This window comes from Ictidomys tridecemlineatus, chromosome 6 (genome assembly GCF_052094955.1).
Source record: "Ictidomys tridecemlineatus isolate mIctTri1 chromosome 6, mIctTri1.hap1, whole genome shotgun sequence".
NCBI classification, from domain to species: Eukaryota; Metazoa; Chordata; class Mammalia; order Rodentia; family Sciuridae; genus Ictidomys; species Ictidomys tridecemlineatus.
This window is the reverse complement of record NC_135482.1, coordinates 190,877,226-190,896,318: the sequence shown is the minus strand read 5'-3', so window position 1 is coordinate 190,896,318 and position 19,093 is coordinate 190,877,226. Positions and strand designations below refer to the sequence as shown.

General features: G+C 37.9%; 1 protein-coding gene across 5 annotated transcripts in view; it reads left to right on the top strand.

Annotated features, from left to right (window-relative positions):
• The window catches only part of Fgf14 (fibroblast growth factor 14), a 635,314-nt gene that overhangs the window by 513,231 nt on the left and 102,990 nt on the right, over positions 1-19,093 (top strand). The gene's annotated exons all lie outside the window — the stretch shown is intronic.

Here is a 19,093-nt window from a genome sequence, read left to right as displayed (position 1 = left end):
TTTCCCTTAAAATTCAGAATTGCTCATGTGTTTCAGACAGCCTGTCCATGCTTCCTGGGGCTGCTGTAACAAACAAGCTCAAATGGGAGATTAAAATAACCAACATCAATTCTCTCATAGTTCTTGAGGCCAGAAATTGAGGTCACCTTCAAAGGAGTGGAATTAGAGGGTTAGCAGGGCCACGCTCCCTCCAAGGAATTCAGAGAAGTGTCTGGGTCTTGCCTCCTTTGGTTTCTGGTGTTCCCAGCATGCCTTGACCTGTGGCCACATCCCATCGCTGTCTGCCTCTGTGCTCACACTGCCTCCACTCCTCCGTGTGCCAGTTCTTCCTCTGCTTCTTTTTCCAGGGACCCATGTGTGGTGGGACTTGGGTCATACCCTGATGACACAAGATAATTGCCCAACCTCAAGATCCTTAATATAAAAGCCACATCTTCAAGGTCTCAATTTCCTTTTAAAGTAACCTTCATAGGTTCAAAGGATTAAGACCTGTCATCAAACACTGCCATGCCCAACTTTGGACATTAAGTCTCCCCAGCCTTTCTCCAGCATCATTGAAGCCACTACGTATTTATCTGTAACCTGAGAGATTTCACTGTACTGCAGAGCAGTTCTGTCTACCTGAGTTTGGCAGCAGAATTAATTGATAATTAAACTTATTTTAACTGGGGAATTTAACTTCCAACTTTCCTAGCTCATTGATGGGTGACTAGAAGAAAACATGATATAGCACTATAGGGCATGATGTAGAACTTATTCAATGAGTGGGCGAATTAATGAATTCTCAAATGCAGAACGTTCTCAAGACTAAAACCATTCAATATCTCCTGGGGAAAGCCGCCTTTCAGTGGACTAGGGTGCAATTTTGTCTCAGACCTGTGTATACATGGCAGAGTCCCTGAATCCCGGGACACTGGATGAACCTGAGCTTCTACAACAAGAAATATTCATAAAGCATCATATAGTAGAGGTGATTGAATTAATATCCTGTGATTTTCTCTGTTAAGAATTCAGTGGTGGGCTGGGGTTGTTGCTCAGTGGTAGAGAGCTTGCCTAGCACGTGTGAGGCACTGGGTTTGATCCTCAGCACCACATAAAAATAAATAAATAGAATAAAGATATTGTAACCATCTATAATAAATTTTTTAAAAAAAATCATTCAGTAGTAACTAACCATATACAGTTTGTTCTGTATGTCTAGTGCTTTTGTGACTGACATATACTGTGTTATTTGGGTCTCACAAAACCATATGATATGGGTGGGGAGGAATCATTCTGCCTCCAGAAGATGTCCACATTCTGATTTCCAAGACCTGCGATTCCAGGGAAAAGGAAATTACGTAATATATATTTAAGTTAAGGACCTTGGGATAAAATCATCCTAAGTCATTCTGATGGATCAAATGTGATCACAAGAGTCCCCAGAAGCAGGAGAGGCAGAAGAGGCCGTCAGAGTAATGCAGGCTGGTGAGGACCCAACTGCCATTGCTGGTCCTGGGGATGGACGGAGGAGCCACAGCCTCTGGGAGCTGAAAAGCAGGAAAGGCAGGTTCTCCCGAGAGCCATCAGAGGCAAGTAGCTCCTCCAGCCCTGGGTGTGAGACCTGGTGGGACTTCCAGACTGCAGAAGTGGAAGGTGCATCTGTGTCATTTCAAGCCCCCGAGTTTACGTTACTGTGCTACCCAGAGATCGATTCAGATGGCGACTCTTTTTGCTCCCCAGTCTCAGAGAGGGCACGTGACTTTCTTAGGGTCAAACAGCTAGCAAGTGAGGCGAGGAGGATGCAGATCCAGGCAGTCTACTTCTGGAGACTGTGTTCTTAATCTTACATTATTTTGCCTCTTCACCCATCTACAACCAAGAGGAACCAAATCTGGGGCTGGGGTCGTGGCTCAGCAGTAGAGCTCCCACCTGGTGCGTGCGAGGCCCTGGGTTGGATCGTCAGCACCACATAAAAATAAAAAATAAAATAAAGGTATTGTGTCTACCTACAACTAAAAAATAAATATTAAAAAAAAAGAACCAAATTTGTCTGGTGATTTCAGGTGTCTTTGTCTCATGGAGCTGGACAGGTCTGGCCCACTAGGGCCTACACTTTAGGGGAATGGATCTGGTTAGTCAATACTGCAGAAAAAACCTCTGCCTTTCTTTCTCCTTCTATCCTTATCACAACAGTTTCTTTATTCCTGCTGCTCTGCCACCTCCCATGCACACCTCTAGATACTTGTAAGATCTTCTTCCCAAATGAAGTGGAGAGAAGATACCTGGTTGGCAATCCACCTCTGCACGTCCACATAGCTCAGTCTCTGCTCTCAGGTTTGACCACAGTTGTGGTTCCAATTCAAGCACCACGACTCTGTTCAGTGAGCAGAAATGGTCCTTATAAGTTTGACATGTCAGGGAGCTTCTGCTTAAGAAGCCTCCAGAGCTGCCCAAGCCCTCCTGGGAGTAAGCAGTTAAAACAGATGTTGGTTGGATGAAGAGAGTCAAGGCCGGGGAGTCTGCCAACTCTCTTTGATGTGAAGTCATAGTACTTACTAATTAAAAGTCACAGAAACACCACTCCACCATTTTGAGCCTCAGTGAACGATCCTGCAAAGTAGTGGTAAAGTTTTTACCTCGTGTATTTATCACCAGGATTCAACAGGCTAATGTGCTGAAAAGTTTGTTTCATGGTGAAAATTAAATTTTAAAATGTTACCTTTCAGTGCATTTGGTACAATTTGTCTACTTTGCATTTGTGGTTGGATCTTTCTGCCATGGCAGTTATTTCCAAAAATTTCCCACCCTCATAGATCCTAGAATGGCATCTGTACTTAGTTACCTTCTGTGGTTTCAGTTACCTGTGGTCAACCATAGTCTAAAAATCTTAAGTGGAAAATTCCAGATTTAAACAATTGGTAAGTTTTAAATTGCAGGCCATTCTGAGTAGCCTGGCGAAATGTCACATCAGCATCCCCAGAAGATGAGTCATCTCTGTCCAGCCTGTCCACACCAGGAAACTTCCTGCCTGTTAACAGCCATCTCACTTATAAGATCACCTACTAAGGTAGCACAGCGCTTATGTTCAAGAATCTCTTATTTTACTTAACAATAACCCTGAAGCACAAGAATAGTGATGCTGACAATTCAGATACACCAAAGAAAAAACAATAAGATGCTTCCTTTCAGTGACAAGGGGAAAGTTCTCACCAAGGGAAGAAAAACAGTCATATGCAGAGGTCGCTAAGGTCTATAATACAAACAAATCTTCTATTCATGAAATGATGAAGAAGCGAGAAGAATTGAACGCTGGTTTTGCTGTCACACCTCAAACTGATAAAGGTGGAAAAGGCTGGATTAGGTGGAAAATATACCATGAAAGGGTTAGGTTTCTTCTCAGGTTCAGCCACCCACCGGGAGTCTTAGAATGTGTCCCCCATGCATCATGGGGAGCTACTATATTTTATTTAGCCCTGGGTCATCAATTACCCTAGTAACTATGGATATTTTTATGATGATGTTGGAAATGGGTTTTGAATGGGGTGGATTCTTATTTGTTCCCATCTCCAGAGCAGTAAAAGGGCAACTGCTTTGAAGTGTTTGGTGGTGCTGACTGCCTAATGCACTGTTGGATGGAACAAGAGAAATATAATTTACTGCCTTTTAAACCACTGTTAAGCCTCTCCTTTTCAGGCTCTCACGGTTCGTCATTATGTAATTTTTATTCTCTCTTATTGAGGTTGCTGCTTCTTCATAAATTAAACACAGGAGAAACCCTTGTAACACCTTAGGATATTGCATAGAGCTGATTTCACACAAATTCAACATATCACTGACCCTTGACAACTACATTTTAAAGCACTTCCCCCGTGAGGATGCACAGTGACCAGGCTGGCTGTTGGACGCCTGGTTTCTTTCCCCCATTTACCTTATTTGTGTTTCTACAAAGATTTTTTTTTTTTTTGGCAACAGTATTATTTCTTGACCCCTCCCCACCCGCAGCGTCCATGCTCACCTGCATGAGATCTGTTTCCCAGCCCAGAGATTAACAGCAAATGTTTGAATCCAGAATCAACAGGAACACAGCAGTCGTGGACACCGAGAGGCTGAAGCCACAAATGAGATCCCTGACCTTGACTGAGTTTGCCATCAGGAGTTTCCATGGCCTGGTGTGACTCTGGTAATAAGTTTCTAATGAGAAGACGGGAGTGGCAGGACAGCCAGGGTGGAGAAAGGCACTTCTCTGCTTTCCTTTCCTGAGCACATGTATAAAATTAAATGCAACCAAAGCAATCAGGAGAGTTTTGTGTTTTAATGCATTCCTTCTGTTGTAAAGCCAGAGATATTTTTATCTTAACCCAACAAGCATAATTAGAATAAAATTAGAGCATGTAAGGAATTGAATTAATCCACAGATTAAACCCATCCATTCAGAATAGAATGGTTATCATGAGCCTAATCTAAACATCAGTGTTGGCCATATGGATATGTGCAGCCCAGTTCTGTGTGAATGTTAAGGATACAGGATGTCCTTTGAAACCTCAATTTGGAATTAACATCACGATGATGTTGATGATCAAGTAAACTCAGAAGCAGTTTTTACACAGAATGTTTATTCTCATCTTCTTGCCAAAAAAAAAAAAAAAGTTTATTTTTAAGGTCTTTTTGAAATAGCTCTAGGAATTGTTCAACAGTTAATGGGTGTCCTAGGGTGACAGAAACAGTCATCAGGAATGAATCTGTTCATTTAAAAAGGCTTGGAGGCAGGATCCAATGAGCATATTCAATTCTCAGTGAGTAGTCTTGCAGAAATGATTCATTGAATCGAGCTCAGATCAGCCATGTACAGGCAAACCCATTGGTATTTTGGACACACCGAGGTCTTCAAATTGTCACATAGTAAGTGGTCTAAAAAGTGCATTAAAGCAAATGGAAATCATCTCATCCTAGCTGTCATCCTTTTTAAAAGAGCCAAGAAGAAAGCAGAAAATCATCACTAAAAAAGTCAACCTAGAAATCTATATTGAGAAAAAGATGTTTCAAAATCAAATTTTAAATATTTTGGACAAATAATACATAAATGAATTATTCACCAGCAAATTCACACTGAAAAGTAAAAGAGAATCATGACCAAATGGAAGCACAGAACAGGAGAACACAGAACAGAGGTATAAATAAAGAGTTTGGTGGAACACAGAATGTGTTAAATGTGTGCATAAATACAAGATTATTAATTATTTAAAAACAAGAACAATAATGCCTCATGGGATATGTATTTCTTATATGGATATATCATATATATATGATATATATACACATATATACACATGTGTGTGTATATATATATCTATATCCTAATTTTTTCTATAACATTGGCATAATTTTTTTAATTCACTTATAAATTTCTACAGAATTTTTGAGACAGAGGTTTTCTATAGAAATTTTGTAAAAATTTGTATATATCTTACATATATATGTATGTATATATAAGCATATGTGTGTGGGGTGTGTTTGTATTTGCAGAAAAAGAGACAGAAAGGAGTCAGAGAAAGGGAGATGAACAATATCATAAAGGCAGCTGCTTTGAAAACAATCTAACAGTTCCTCAAATAATTAAACATAAAATTACTATATGACCCAATTATTTCTACTCCTAGACTTTTACCCAAGAGAGACGCAAACAATATGTCCAAAAAACTGGTACATGAGTATTTATAGTAGTTTTATTTCTAATAGACAAAAGGTGGAAACAACTAAAATGTACATCAAGGGATGAATGGATAAAATATGTAGAATTATTAAACAATAGAATGTCACTGGGCCATAAAGAGGAATGAAATTTTGATACCTGCTACAGCATGGATGACGCTCAGAAACATTAAGAAATAGAATACAATTACAATGCTCTAATATTATATGACTCCAGTCATATGAAAGTCCAGAATAGGAACATTTGGGAAGACAGAAAATAGATTGGTGGTTGCTTAGGGATAGGACGAGGAAATGGTGGTGAGGAATGCTAACTAGCCCCCACCACCCGCCCCCACCATGGTTTCTTTGTGAGAAAATGAAAATGTTCTAAAGTTGACATGGCAATGGTTGCACATCTTTGTGAATATACTAAAGCCATCAGATTTCAAAAGGCTAAATTCTATAGCCTATGAATTATATCTAAAAGTTGTTTATAAAAATGAATAAAATGAAAAGCATTTACATTAGAAAATAACAACAAAGCCAATTTGATATGCATTTTTAATAAAACTCACTGAATATGTTAATTAAAGGAACTATTTTTATTTGATAAAACCGGACAGCCGACACTCCATTCAACAAAGCATTTAATACTTTCCATGAAATTGGAAAAAGACAAGTTCATCATTTACTTTCATTCAATATTGTCCTAGTAGTTTCACCCAGCACAGGAAGGAAAGCAAAAGAAATTCCAACAATGAGGAACCAAAAGACTGCAGATTATGTGATTGTGAACATAGAATATCTAGAAGAATTTATAAACACTATAATAGAATTGGTAGGTAAATTAAATAATGTTTCTCCATATAGAATTGTGATATAAAAATAATATTTTGTATAAAATCATGAAGAAGCAAATAGTGAACTTTTTATAATGTCAGTTACAAAACCACCAAAAGGCAACACATATAGAGGAATAAATCTAACCAACATATTCTAGACCTTAGCCCTGAAAAACTATAACAAATCATTGAAGAGCCTAAAGAAGATCCAAATACAAAGAAATGCCGTGACCAAGAATTGGAAGAGTCGATATTGTTAAGATTTGATATCTCCCGCAAATGTTCTAAAGAGCCAAATCAAAACCCCAGCAAGCTTTTTAACAGGAATTTAGAAATTGATTGTTGATGATGTAGAAGAAAAAATTAAAAGGACTTATACCACCAGACCTCAAGACTTCCTATGAAGCTATTGCAAAAAGAGAGTTTGTGCTTTGGGAACAAATATGAACAAATATAATAGCCCAGAAGATTATTAATATGGAAAACTGCTTGACAGAAATATAGTTTCCTTAATTGTAATGAAGGGATAAAGCTACCACTGTTAATTCACACACACACACGCTAAATGGAACTGTAGACCGAAATGCAAAAGATAAAACAAGCCCCTTCCCTTCTCCTCCCTCCCCTTTGCCCTATCTAAAGTTCCTCCTTTCCTCCCATGCCCCCCACCCCACCCCATCACCATTAGGAGTCAGCATCCTCATATCAAAGAAAACATTTGGCCTTTGTTTTGGGGGGGATTGTCTAACTTAACATTGTATTCTCCAGCTCCATTCACTTACTTGCAAATGCCATGATTTTATTCTCTTTTATTGCTGAGTAATATTCCATTGTGTATATATACAACATTTTCTTTATCCATTCATCTACTAAAGGGCATCTAGGCTGGTTCCACAGTTTAGCTATTGTGGACTGTGCTTCTGGAAACATTGATGTGGCTGTGTCCCTGTAGTAGGCTGTTTTAAAGTCCTTTGGGTGTAAACCCAAGAGTGGGATAGCTGGGTCAAATGGGGGTTCTATTCCCAGTTTTCCAAGGAATCTCCACATTGCTTTCCAGATTGGCTGCACCAATTTGTAGTACCACCAGCAATGTATGAGTGTTCCTTTTCCCGTATCCTTGCTGACACTTACTCTTGTTTGTATTATTGATACCTGCAATTGTGGCTGGAGTGAAATGAAATCTCAATCTTGATTTGCATTTCTCTAATTGCTAGATATGTTGAACATTTTTCATACGTTTGTTGATTGATTGTATATCCTCTTCTGAGAAGTGTCTGTTCAGTTCTTTGGCCTATTTATTGAGTTATCTGTGGGATGTCTTTTTGTTTTGTTTTTTGTTCTAAAGGTTTTTGAGTGCTTTATGTATCCTAGAGATGAGTGCTCTATCTGATGTGCTTGTGGTAAAGATTTGCTCCCCTTCTGTAGGCTCTCTATTCACCTCACTGATTGTTTCTTTTGCTGAGAAGAAGATTTTTAATTTGAGTTAATCCCATTTATTGATTTTTGGTTTTAATTCTTGAGCTCAAGAAGTCTTATTAAGGAAGTCGAGGCCTAATCTGACATGATAGAGACTTGGACCTACATTTTTTCCTGTTATGCACAAGGTTTAATTCCTGGGTCCTTGATCCACTTTGAGTTTGTGCGTGGTGAGAGATAGAGGTTTAATTTCATTTTGTTACATGTGGATTTCTAGTTTTCCCAGGACCATTTGTTGAAGAGGCTATCTTTTCTCCAATATATGTTTGGGGCACCTTTGTTTAATGTAAGATAACTGTAGTTATATGAGTTAGTCTCTGCATCCTCTATTCTGGACAAATTGTTCTTCAGGTCTACAGGCCTATTTTGGTGATAATACCATGTTGTTTTTGTTACTATTACTCTGTAGTGTAGTTTAAGGTCTGGAATAGTAATACCACCAGCTTTACTCTTCTTGCCAAGGATTATTTTGGCTATTCTGGGTCTCTTATTTTTCCAGATGAATTTCCTGATTGCTTTTTCTATTTCTATTAGGAATGCCATAGGATTTTGATTGGGATAGCATTGAATCTATAGAGTGCTTTTGGTAATATGGTCGTTTTGACAATATTAATTCTGCCTATCCAAGAACAAGGTAGATCTTCCTATCTTCTAAGGTCCTCTTCTATTTCTTTCTTAAGCATTCTATAGTTTTCATTGTAGAGGTCTTCACCTCTTTCATTAAGTTGATTCCCCCCCCCTTTTTGAGGCTATTATAAATGGGGCAGTTTTTCTAGTTTCTTTTTCTGAGGATTTGTCACTGATATACAGAAATGCCTTTGATTTATGGGTGTTAATTTTATATCCAGCTACTTTGCTGAATTCATTTATTAGTTTTAGAAGATTTCTGGTGGAATGTCTTGGGTCTTCTAGGTATAGAATCATATCATCTGCAAATAGTGATAATTTGAGTTTTTCTTTTCCTATCCATATTCCTTTAATTTCTTTCATCTTTCTGATTGCTCTAGCTAGAGTTTCAAAAACTATATTAAATAGAAGTGGTGAAAGAGGGCATCCCTGTCTTGCTGTAGTTTTTAGAGGGAATGTTTTCAATTTTTCTCCATTTAGAATGATGTTGGCATAGATAGCCTTTACAGTGTTGAGGTATGTTCTTGATATCCCTAGTGTTTCTAATGTTTTGAACATGAATCGATACTATATTTTATCAAATGCTTTCTCTGCATCTATCAAGATGATCAAATGATTGTTATCTTTGAGTCTATTTATGTGATGAATTACATTAATTGATTTCTGTTCGTTGAACCAATCTTGTATTCTTGGGATGAACCCTACTTGATCATGGTGCACTATCTTTTTGATATGTTTTTATATTCAATTTGCCAGAATTTTATTGAGAATTTTTGCATCTATATTCATTAGAGATATTAGTCTGAAGTTTTCTTTTTTTGATGTGTCTTTGTCTGGTTTTGGAATCAGGGTGATATTGGCCTCAAAGAATGTGTATGGAAGTGTTCTTCTATTTCATGAAATAGTTTGAGAAGTATTGATGTTAGTTCTTCTTTAAAGTTCTACATTCCTTCAAAGAAGAAAAAGTCAACAAATAAATGATCTAACATTATATCTCAAAGCCCTAGAAAAAGAAGGACAAATCAACCCGAAAGCAGTAGAAGACAGGAAATAATTAAAATTAGAGCTGAAATCAATGAAATTGACACAAAAGAAACAATTGAAAAAATGGACAAAAAAGTTGGTTCTTTGAAAAAATAAATAAAACTGATAAATCATTAGCCTTGCTAATGAAGAAAAGGAGAGAGAAAACCCAAATTACTAACATCCATGATAAAAAAGGACATATTACAACGGACATTACAGAAATACAGAAGATAATTAGAAATTACATTGAAAATTTGTACTCTCATAAAATAGAAAATGTCGAAGGTATTGACAAATTTCTAGAGGCATATGATGTGCCCAAACTAAATCAGGATGATATACACAATTTAAACAGATCAATTTCAAGCAAGGAAATAGAGGACACCATCAGAAGTCCACCAACCAAGAAAAGCCCAGGACTGGATGGATACACAGCTGAGTCCTATGAGACAAAATTTTCATACAATATATAAAAATCCTTCACCATTTAAGACATGGTTGATCAGTTGAACTTTCTTGAAACTAAGAATTTTGTTTATCTTAAAAACATAGTATTAGGAAAATGAAATCAAGCCACAGACTGGGAGAAGAGGCCTGCAGTATTCCTGTCTGACAGGGACTCCTGGTCGGAATGCAGGAAGAACTGCCTCCCAGGAAACAGGAAGAAAAAAGGTGACAGATAACTCCAACAAGGGCAGGTCGATGGAAATGGTCCTTCAGAAAAGAGAACGTCCAAAGAGCCCACAAATGTATGAAAAGGTGCTCAGCACCATTGGTCATTAGGAAAATATCAAGATTACAAAGTGATATCCCTGAACTCCCACCAGAATGGCTGAAATTAAAATGACTGAGGATGTCTAGTGTTAGAGATGTGGAGCAGAAGAAACTCCCAGGAGTTGGATGTCGGGTGGCACAATGATTTAGGGAAACATCTTGGCAAGGCTGGCTAATGTTAAATGAGCATGTATGTAAAAGCACAGAAAGCCCATTCCTGGGTATGTAGCAGAGAGATGAATGTATGTAGCAGAGACATTGAAGGTTTCTAATAGCAGCATTATGAATATGAGCTCCACATTGGAACGACTTGAATATCCATGGATAGTAGAAAGGACAAAGACACTATAATGCTTTGTGGTATGGAATACTACATATCGATGAAACCAGACACACTGTTGATACAAGAATGTGGATGAGTCTCACAGACACAATGATTAGGAAAAGAAGACAGACACTTAAGAATCCATGTCGAATAATCAATATGGACGAAACTGAAAAAATAAATCCTGTTTTTTTATAATTGATGATAGAGGACATAAAGGCAGTTTAGTATGAGGAAACCCACTTGTTTTTGAATTCAAATTTTTCTTCTTAAATGTTATCTAAGAATTTGTTGTACTAGTTCAACTCTGAATCACAAACACAATGTGAAGGGTTAATCTTTCCCTTGGACATTTCATTTTTGTCCCATTGCACACTTAGTTTTGTTAAACTGTATTTATTTTATTTTGATCTATCTTCCCTCATTTTAATAACAAAGATGGATAAGATTTACCTACTCAACTTTAATGTTGTACATAAGGAAACCTTGTTTTAAATGGAATATCTGCTGAAAATGTTATTTTTCTTTCATCTTTCATTTTTCTTGTACAATCTCATTACAGAACACAACATCTTTTATTGATGTAATGTGTTTTGTCAAGCATCAGAAACATTTGGTTCATTGATATATTGCTGCTGCTGTTTCTCTGACATTTTATATCCTTTGGGGCCCACGAGCAACTCTCGTAGGCACGTCCCTGGGTAGCTATATATCAGTGTAATTAATTCTCATCTTAAATCTTTTACCTACTGTCAGACAAGAAATAGCTAGGAAAAGCTGATTTTTCTGAAAGCTTGTGGGTCCAGTGATAAAAATGATGAGTGTAAAGTTTCCTTTTTTTCCTAATTATACAGCCTCTCTCCTGGATTGCCTGACAATCACATGCATCAGGGAGTCCCTGGCGACCAGAGGGTCTGCAGGGGAGCGAGGGCTGACACTCCCAAGGTGGAAGATGCTAAGGCCTGTTTAGCCCCTAGCATCAGGCTCCATCCACCATGGGCCTTCCCACCATCCGACAGGTCCACCTTGGTGCAGCTTGGGGAATGAATGGGGAGCAATACAAGAAGACAGAGGCACCTTCATTTTACTCCAGAAGTAAAATCAAGCAGTTGGCTGGTGTCCAGTATTTTGAAATATCTTAAAATATTCAATTTCACATCCTGGTTTTAAGTATCCAAATCATACCCAAATCTTTCCTATTTATTTGAAAGAAAGTTAGGTTTATTGTTAAATCACTGATAGGTAGCAAGTAATGATTGAAAGACAGCATCCCTTAAATGAAGCATGGCTCTCCATCCTAGTTGCATCAAGTAGTCTCTAGACACTGCCACACCTGGTGACCAGAATGGACCCCTGGGCTAACCCACGCCACCTGCTGGGCCACTTTGTTCCGCCTATTTGATGTTTCATAATAAAAGTGACTGATTTATAAAGGAAAGGATCTTGGGTATTTCTCTCTTATTTTTCTCCCTCCCCTAATTTTCTTCTGGCATTTTCTAAACATTTAACTTAGTCACAAAATAACATCTCAATTAATTTAAAAGCTCAAAGGTATTAGGTCAGTTTCCTAAGCTCTCTGAACTTTGGCTTTGCCTAAACTTCAGATAAACAGACCTTACCTTCTATGTTCTAAGAGGGACTGTAGAGAACACTCAGCACATGGTAAGTGCCCAGCAAATGGATGGATGTTCTTGGTTTTCTTGTGTATTTTAAGTTGGTAGCTGCATACGAGGGCTCACACCACGCTGTGGCAGGTGAGCTTTGCCTGGAGAGACTGAAGACATGGATAGAGTAAGCATTTTGGACCCAGAGTAAAAGATGAATTATGTATAGATGATCTGAGATTGGTAAGGACAGGTAGATGATCCTATTAATATCACCAAAGTAGGTAGGCTCAGGTCTGCGTAGGGATCAATGCATTATAGAAGGTCATACTCTATCTCCTTTGGTGTATGTGTATTATATAAACACACACACTTATAAACATAAATAACATACAAATAGAAACATATGAACATATATGTGGGTGTGTATATATATATACACAAATATATATGTGTGTGTGTGTGTATAAATTTTATCCAATGATTTTTCACTATTATAAGAAAACTGGAGGACTCACTAAAGGTAGGATGGAGCATCTTATCCAGTATATCCTGTATCACAGAGGGAGGGCCTGCCAGGCATACAACCCAGGTCCTTTGGAACCATCAGAACTGATACAGGAAGATATTATATGTTTGGGAACAATTTTTCTATTAGAATTGTTGATTTGGGGTTTGATCCAGGAATATTTCTATCTGAAGAAGTTTTAAGGAAACAATAAAAGAAACAAAAACAAGTCTCTCATTCTTGACAGTGTCACACAGAATATTCTCTATTCAAGCTTCATTGAGCTTTTGAAGGTTTTGTGTGTCGGCAGATAGTTTTCTGGAGGTTAAAAGCTGAAGACAAAGGATGTTCAAGTCCTGGCTTCTGTCCCCTGGACTAAGAGCCGAGCGTCTGGCTCCCTGTGTGTAGAAGGCTGTCACTGGGTGCCTTTTGCCTGAGTGAACAGATGATCCAGTGAGTGAAGGGCGCTGAAGGTGGCCTGCAGTTTGTCCACATCAGGCCTCTGTTTCTCTTATTTTGATCATCAAGAGAGGTGCCAATGATCTGGGCAACCAAATTCTCAGATTGTTACTTTCTGGGGGCAAACTTGACTCGTTTTCTCTGCTGCATGGGCAGCAGCTGGACCTTGGTGACACCCAGAATGCTGATTAAATTTACAGGAAAAAAAAAAAAACAGGCAGGGTAACTTAACAGAGCAGCTTCTACTGGAACTTCAGAGATCAAATTCAAGCTACTCCTCATATTTATCATCAGTAAAAGGAAAAAGTAGAATTAAAGTGAAAAAAATTAAAAAACAGACTAATTTAAGAGTCTTGTCCAAGAAGACAGGGTAGAACCAAGTAATTACATTAGTGATGATGAAATTCTGTACCTTAAGAGATGTGTGACAGAAGGAATTGGGTAGTACTACTTGTACTTGGCCCTTTTAAATAACATGGCATTTTTCTTTATCTGCAGTGAAATCCGAATGAGTACTCAGCTTTTACATGGAAAGCAAGTGTTGTGTTTAAGGCTTATTAAGCTTCTTTTTTCTTTACTTCTTTATTAATCAATTGGAAGAAAAACCTCACATCTATTTATCAGAGTGAAGAACCAGAGAAAGAGAGGTGAGGATAGTTTTCTAAAGAGGTGGTTATATGGTGGAGAGAGTATGGGCTCCATATGATAATCAGCTCCTTAGGAGGAGAGAGTACTGCTCTCCAAGGTGCTCAGTGAGAAACCAGGACCCATTCCAAGAGACAATCCAGGTAGATTAGCTCATGGACACTTAGAAATAGCTATCTGTGTGCTCTCTCATTCTCTCTCTCTCTCTCTCTCTCTCTCTCTCTCTCTCTCTCTCTCTCTCTCTCTCTCTCTCTCTCTCTCTCTTTCACACACACACACACACACACACACACACACTCAATGTAACCAGAATGTTCTGTGATTCCTTTCATGAAATGCTTTAATGTGGAGGAAGTAGCAAATGTGATGTGGTCTTAAATGTTACTTTTAAAAGATTAAAAAAATATATTTTTATACTTTAGAACCTGCCAATTAGTCCAAAACTGATATAAAGTAGCTGAGTTTTGCAAAGTAAAAATTAAACTTAACTTACACTAGAGAAGATTTTCCATGGTTAACCGTAGTATCTTTGTCTTGTATAGAAATAGGATGATTTTTAAATATAATTCCCAGGTGTGAATATGCATAGCCTTTCTATTCTTATAAAAGTAATTATTATGAAAAATATGTTGGATTTCCCTATGTTTTAAAATAGAGTGTTGTAATCAGGCATTTATACAGTGGCATGACACTTACACATGAGGGTATAAGAAGGTTAATGAAGTACAAAAATAGACTATTTTTCTTTATTAAAATATTCAAAAATCATGCTGAGATGAACTGAAATATAAATTTATCAAAGTTAGGTACTATTTATGATCTGTAATTTTTTCAGATGTCTATATCCATATATAGGGCTTTTTAAATAATTTTGTTCTATTAAATTGCTTAGATTAAAATAGTAACTAGGTAATTATATTTTAGGGAATTAATTGATATTACATGATTTGTTACCCAATTATATGACTTTACTTTTGGGTGAATTTTTAGTCCCTTTTTTACCATGTTGTATAAGGAAGGGAAAACAAAAGTTTTCAATAGTCAAAATAATAAATGCTAAATAAAACTTTTAACACTTCTCTTTAGATGTTAGTCAAGTAAGTCAACCTTTTTATAGCCTTTAAAATAACACCAGAATAATGAGGCATTATGATTCAGCTGAGACAATATGGATTAAACATTAAACATGAAGACCTATTAGTTGGTCACTCTTTTTTTTTAATAACACATTTATTTTATTTATTTATTTATTTTATATGGTGCTGAAGATTGAACCCATGGCCTTGTGTATGCTAGACACGCACTCTACCGCTGAGCCACAACCCCAGCCCTTAGTTGGTCAATCTTAAAGCACAAAATTTATCTTAAAAATTCACTGGATGCCTTGGCACACACCTGTAATCCCAGCGGCTTGGGAGGCTGAGACAGGAGGATTAGGAGTTCAAAGCCAACCTCAGCAGTGGTGAGGTGCTAAGCAACTCAGTGAGACCCTGTCTCTAAATAAAATACAAAAATAGAGCTGAGGATGTGGCTCAGTGGTTGAGTGACCCTGAGTTCAATCCCCAGTACCCTCTCCACAAAAAAATATTTCCTCCAGGGTGCCTTTCCTTCACTTCCATTTACAAATGTCTGCCATTTGTTTTCCAGATTTATAATTAACTCCATCTGCCTGTCCCCTGTCACCACACCAGTCCACTTACTGGAATTTCCTGCAAGCAGCACTGCCTAATATAGACTTCCATTTTTTCTTTCTGTCTCCCAGAATCATAAACCAGTTCTAGAAGCAGTCATTCTTCCTATAACCCAATTCCATTCTTTCCCACACTTTATAGCAAAGTGCTCTTGCTCCACATGCAAAAATGCCCACTTTGTGCATAGAGCTAGGATAAACATTAAGAACACTAATGAATCCAATTTGAATCTGTTATTTTTGTTTCATTTCTTTTACTTGCATATTAGCTATAAAAACCATTATGGAAATACAAAGACTCACATGCAAAGGTTCATTGCAATGTTTATTCACAGCAAGCCCAACCCTGACAACAACCCAAATGCCCGCCAGCTAGTGAGTGGGTAAACAGGTGACATGTCCATGGGATGGGGTGCTAACTTATTGACTCCCATATGTATGCCTCAAAAACATCATGGCAGGTTAAAGAAGCCAGGCACAAAACACTAAATATTGTATGATTACATTCATGTGAAATTTCTAGAAATGACACAATTATACACAGAGAAATCAGATCAGTAGTTACCTGGATTCAGGGAGGCAAATAAGGAAAAACTTCTTCGAGAAGCTGGAGGGAACTGTCGGGGATGATGGAAGTCTTCTAAAACTGAATTAGGGTTCAGATGGCGTAATTGTATGAGTTCACTCAAAGACACTGAATGGAACGCTAAGGGGAGTGATGGAGTATCAATCATGCTTCAACAAAGCTGCTAAAAATTGCAGAGATGTATTTTTAAATTGCAAAGTGATGCTTGTGTACAGTCCCATCTGATGCATTTTTCAGCTAAATCTTCCATCCTCCCCACATTCTCCAGGTCCAGGGTTCCTTGGATGAGGGCCTTTCCATGTCATATACTCAGGAAGCAATTGTGGATCTAGTTTAAAAAAAAATGGCATCTGACTCAGCCATTGTGGGGTGGGAACAGGAATTCTGCTTTTCTCACCACCTCCCAGATGATGTCCCTGCTTCTGCTCGGGAACCACACTCAAGCAGCCAGGGGTTAGTTGTGTCCATTACAAGGAAGTGCAAACAGTCGAGAGTTTCATCCAATGGCTCACATCATGAAAAGAACAACACGATGAATACATTCTTCATCTGTGTTGTTACTAGCTCTTTGGTCCTTTAAATATTTTGTTGCTGCTTTGCATGTTGTCAGTGGCCATTAAATCCAGCCTCATGATGGTTTTAGCTCACATGATCTCCCGCGGAAAGCCTGTGGTTTTAGGAGCTAGTGTCTCAGAACAGAGAGCCTTAAGGAAGCGGCTTGCCTATATCCACTTCCCTTAGAAGCAATGCAATTCAAATACTTGATGCCTTTGTTTATTTTTAAATGCACCTGGTTTTTAGACTAGGTCAATTTTCAATTGTTGTTTTTTTCCTGCCCAAATATTGTTTTAGGTTTAAAGACCAAAGGCAGTAATTGGTGATTGTCTAAGTCAGTGTGTGCCACTAAAACAAAATGCCTGATGCTGAGTGATTCATACAGAACAGGAAGCTATTCTACACAGTTTTTGAGGCTGGAATTGTAAGATCAAGGCACCAACATGTGTGTCCAATGGGGCCTGCTTGCTGCACCCTTACATGGAGGAAAAGCAGAAGAGGGCAAAAACTCTCTCAAGCCTTTTTATAAGGGTCCTAATCCCATCGATGGGGCTCACCTCATCACTTAATCACTCCTAAAGGTCCCTTCTCTTAATACTATTACATGAACCCTTACATTTCAGCACATGAATATTGAGGCATGCCTTCAGATCACAACAATGACTTAGAAAGGAGTCTGAAATTCAGGAGACCCGAATGCAAGTAAAGGTTCTGCTGCTACCTGCACATGCCAATGGTGAGGATGTTGCCATCCCTCTCCACCTGGAAACTATAAATATTTTTGCCATGGACCTCACCCCTCTGCAAATCTATTGAAGCCTTGACTTAAAGCAACTATGATGAAATACAGTTTTCAAAATATATATTAAAAAGATATAGTGATACATCTGCTTTTGAGATGAACACATTAAAGAAGATCTATGGGCAAATCTAAGTATTAATAGGCAGACATATTTTTTGATTTCTGAAACAACTAAAGATAATAAGAAAATAATAAGGAAAAACCCATATTTCTATTGATATTATCATGCTAGATTTGGTAGCACCACTATGATTTGCTGCTGCTTTTCATAATTGGAGGGAAGGCTGAAGTTTAGTAAGAGACTCATGAACATGAAGATGTATTATTTCCTAGTTTAGTCTGCAGTTTCTCTGAATCCTGTTTTCAGTTTGGGAACCTGTTGTCCCCAGATTAAGAGCATGTACTTTAGAAATCCTTCAGGATCTAAAATTTAGCAATTAGCTGATGATGCTTTGAGTGGTAATTTTAAGTCCCAATCTTGTAACATCTTTCAGTAATTTAAAATGCTATGACACATTTCCATGAGAACAACCCTATTAGGGAAGATAAGGGAACTTAGATAGATAAAGTTGAAGTGGCTTAGCAGAAGCCGTAGGACTGGTCTGTGACAGAACCTTTGGAATCAGGTCTGACAGTTTCTAGGACTCTTGTTCATATCATCCTTCAATTTAGGAAAATAAGTACTTAGAATTCGAGTGGTCATCTTTCACCAAACAATTCAAAGATTAACAAAATTACTTATTGGAAAAATTTCAAATTTAAAACCAAGGAGATAAACTTGAATATTCAGGCCAGTTCTTCATTGTACAGATGAAAAAGTAATGTTCATTAAAAAATAACAAAATAAAGAAAGAAAGAAAAAGCAAACACAATGGGATTCCAGCACCTCTGAGGACAATCCCAGTCTAGAACGCTGACAACCCTCGTGAGGTTGTGTGGCAACAGGAGCTCCCCTCATGCTGGCAGCATCACAAGAATTTACTGCAAGTTTGGAAGAGCAGTTGGTGTTTTCTAACAAAATTAGACATACTCTTCCCATAGAATCTAATAATCATGCTTCTCAGTACCCAAAGGAGCTCAAAACATGTCCACACAAAAACCTGAACACGGATGTTTATTGTAGTTTTATCCATAATTCCCCCCATACGGAAGTAACCAAAATGTGCTTTGGTGAGTGTTTGGATAATCAAAGTGTGATGCATCCAGACAATGGAATAGCATTTATCATTAAAAGAAAATGAGTTTATCAAGCCACAAATTTCATAGACATGGAGAAACTCTAAAGTGTGCATTACTAATTGAAAGAAGCCAAACTGAAAAGCTACATGCTATGATTCCAACTCTGACATTCTAGAACCACGCAAACTATGAGGTAATGAAAAGAACAGCGATTGCCAGGGTTTGTTAGGAGGAAATGATAAAGAGGATTTTTGTGGTAGTGAAAATACTGTACAGCGTGCTGTAATGGTGCATACATGTCACTATACAACCGTCCAAACTC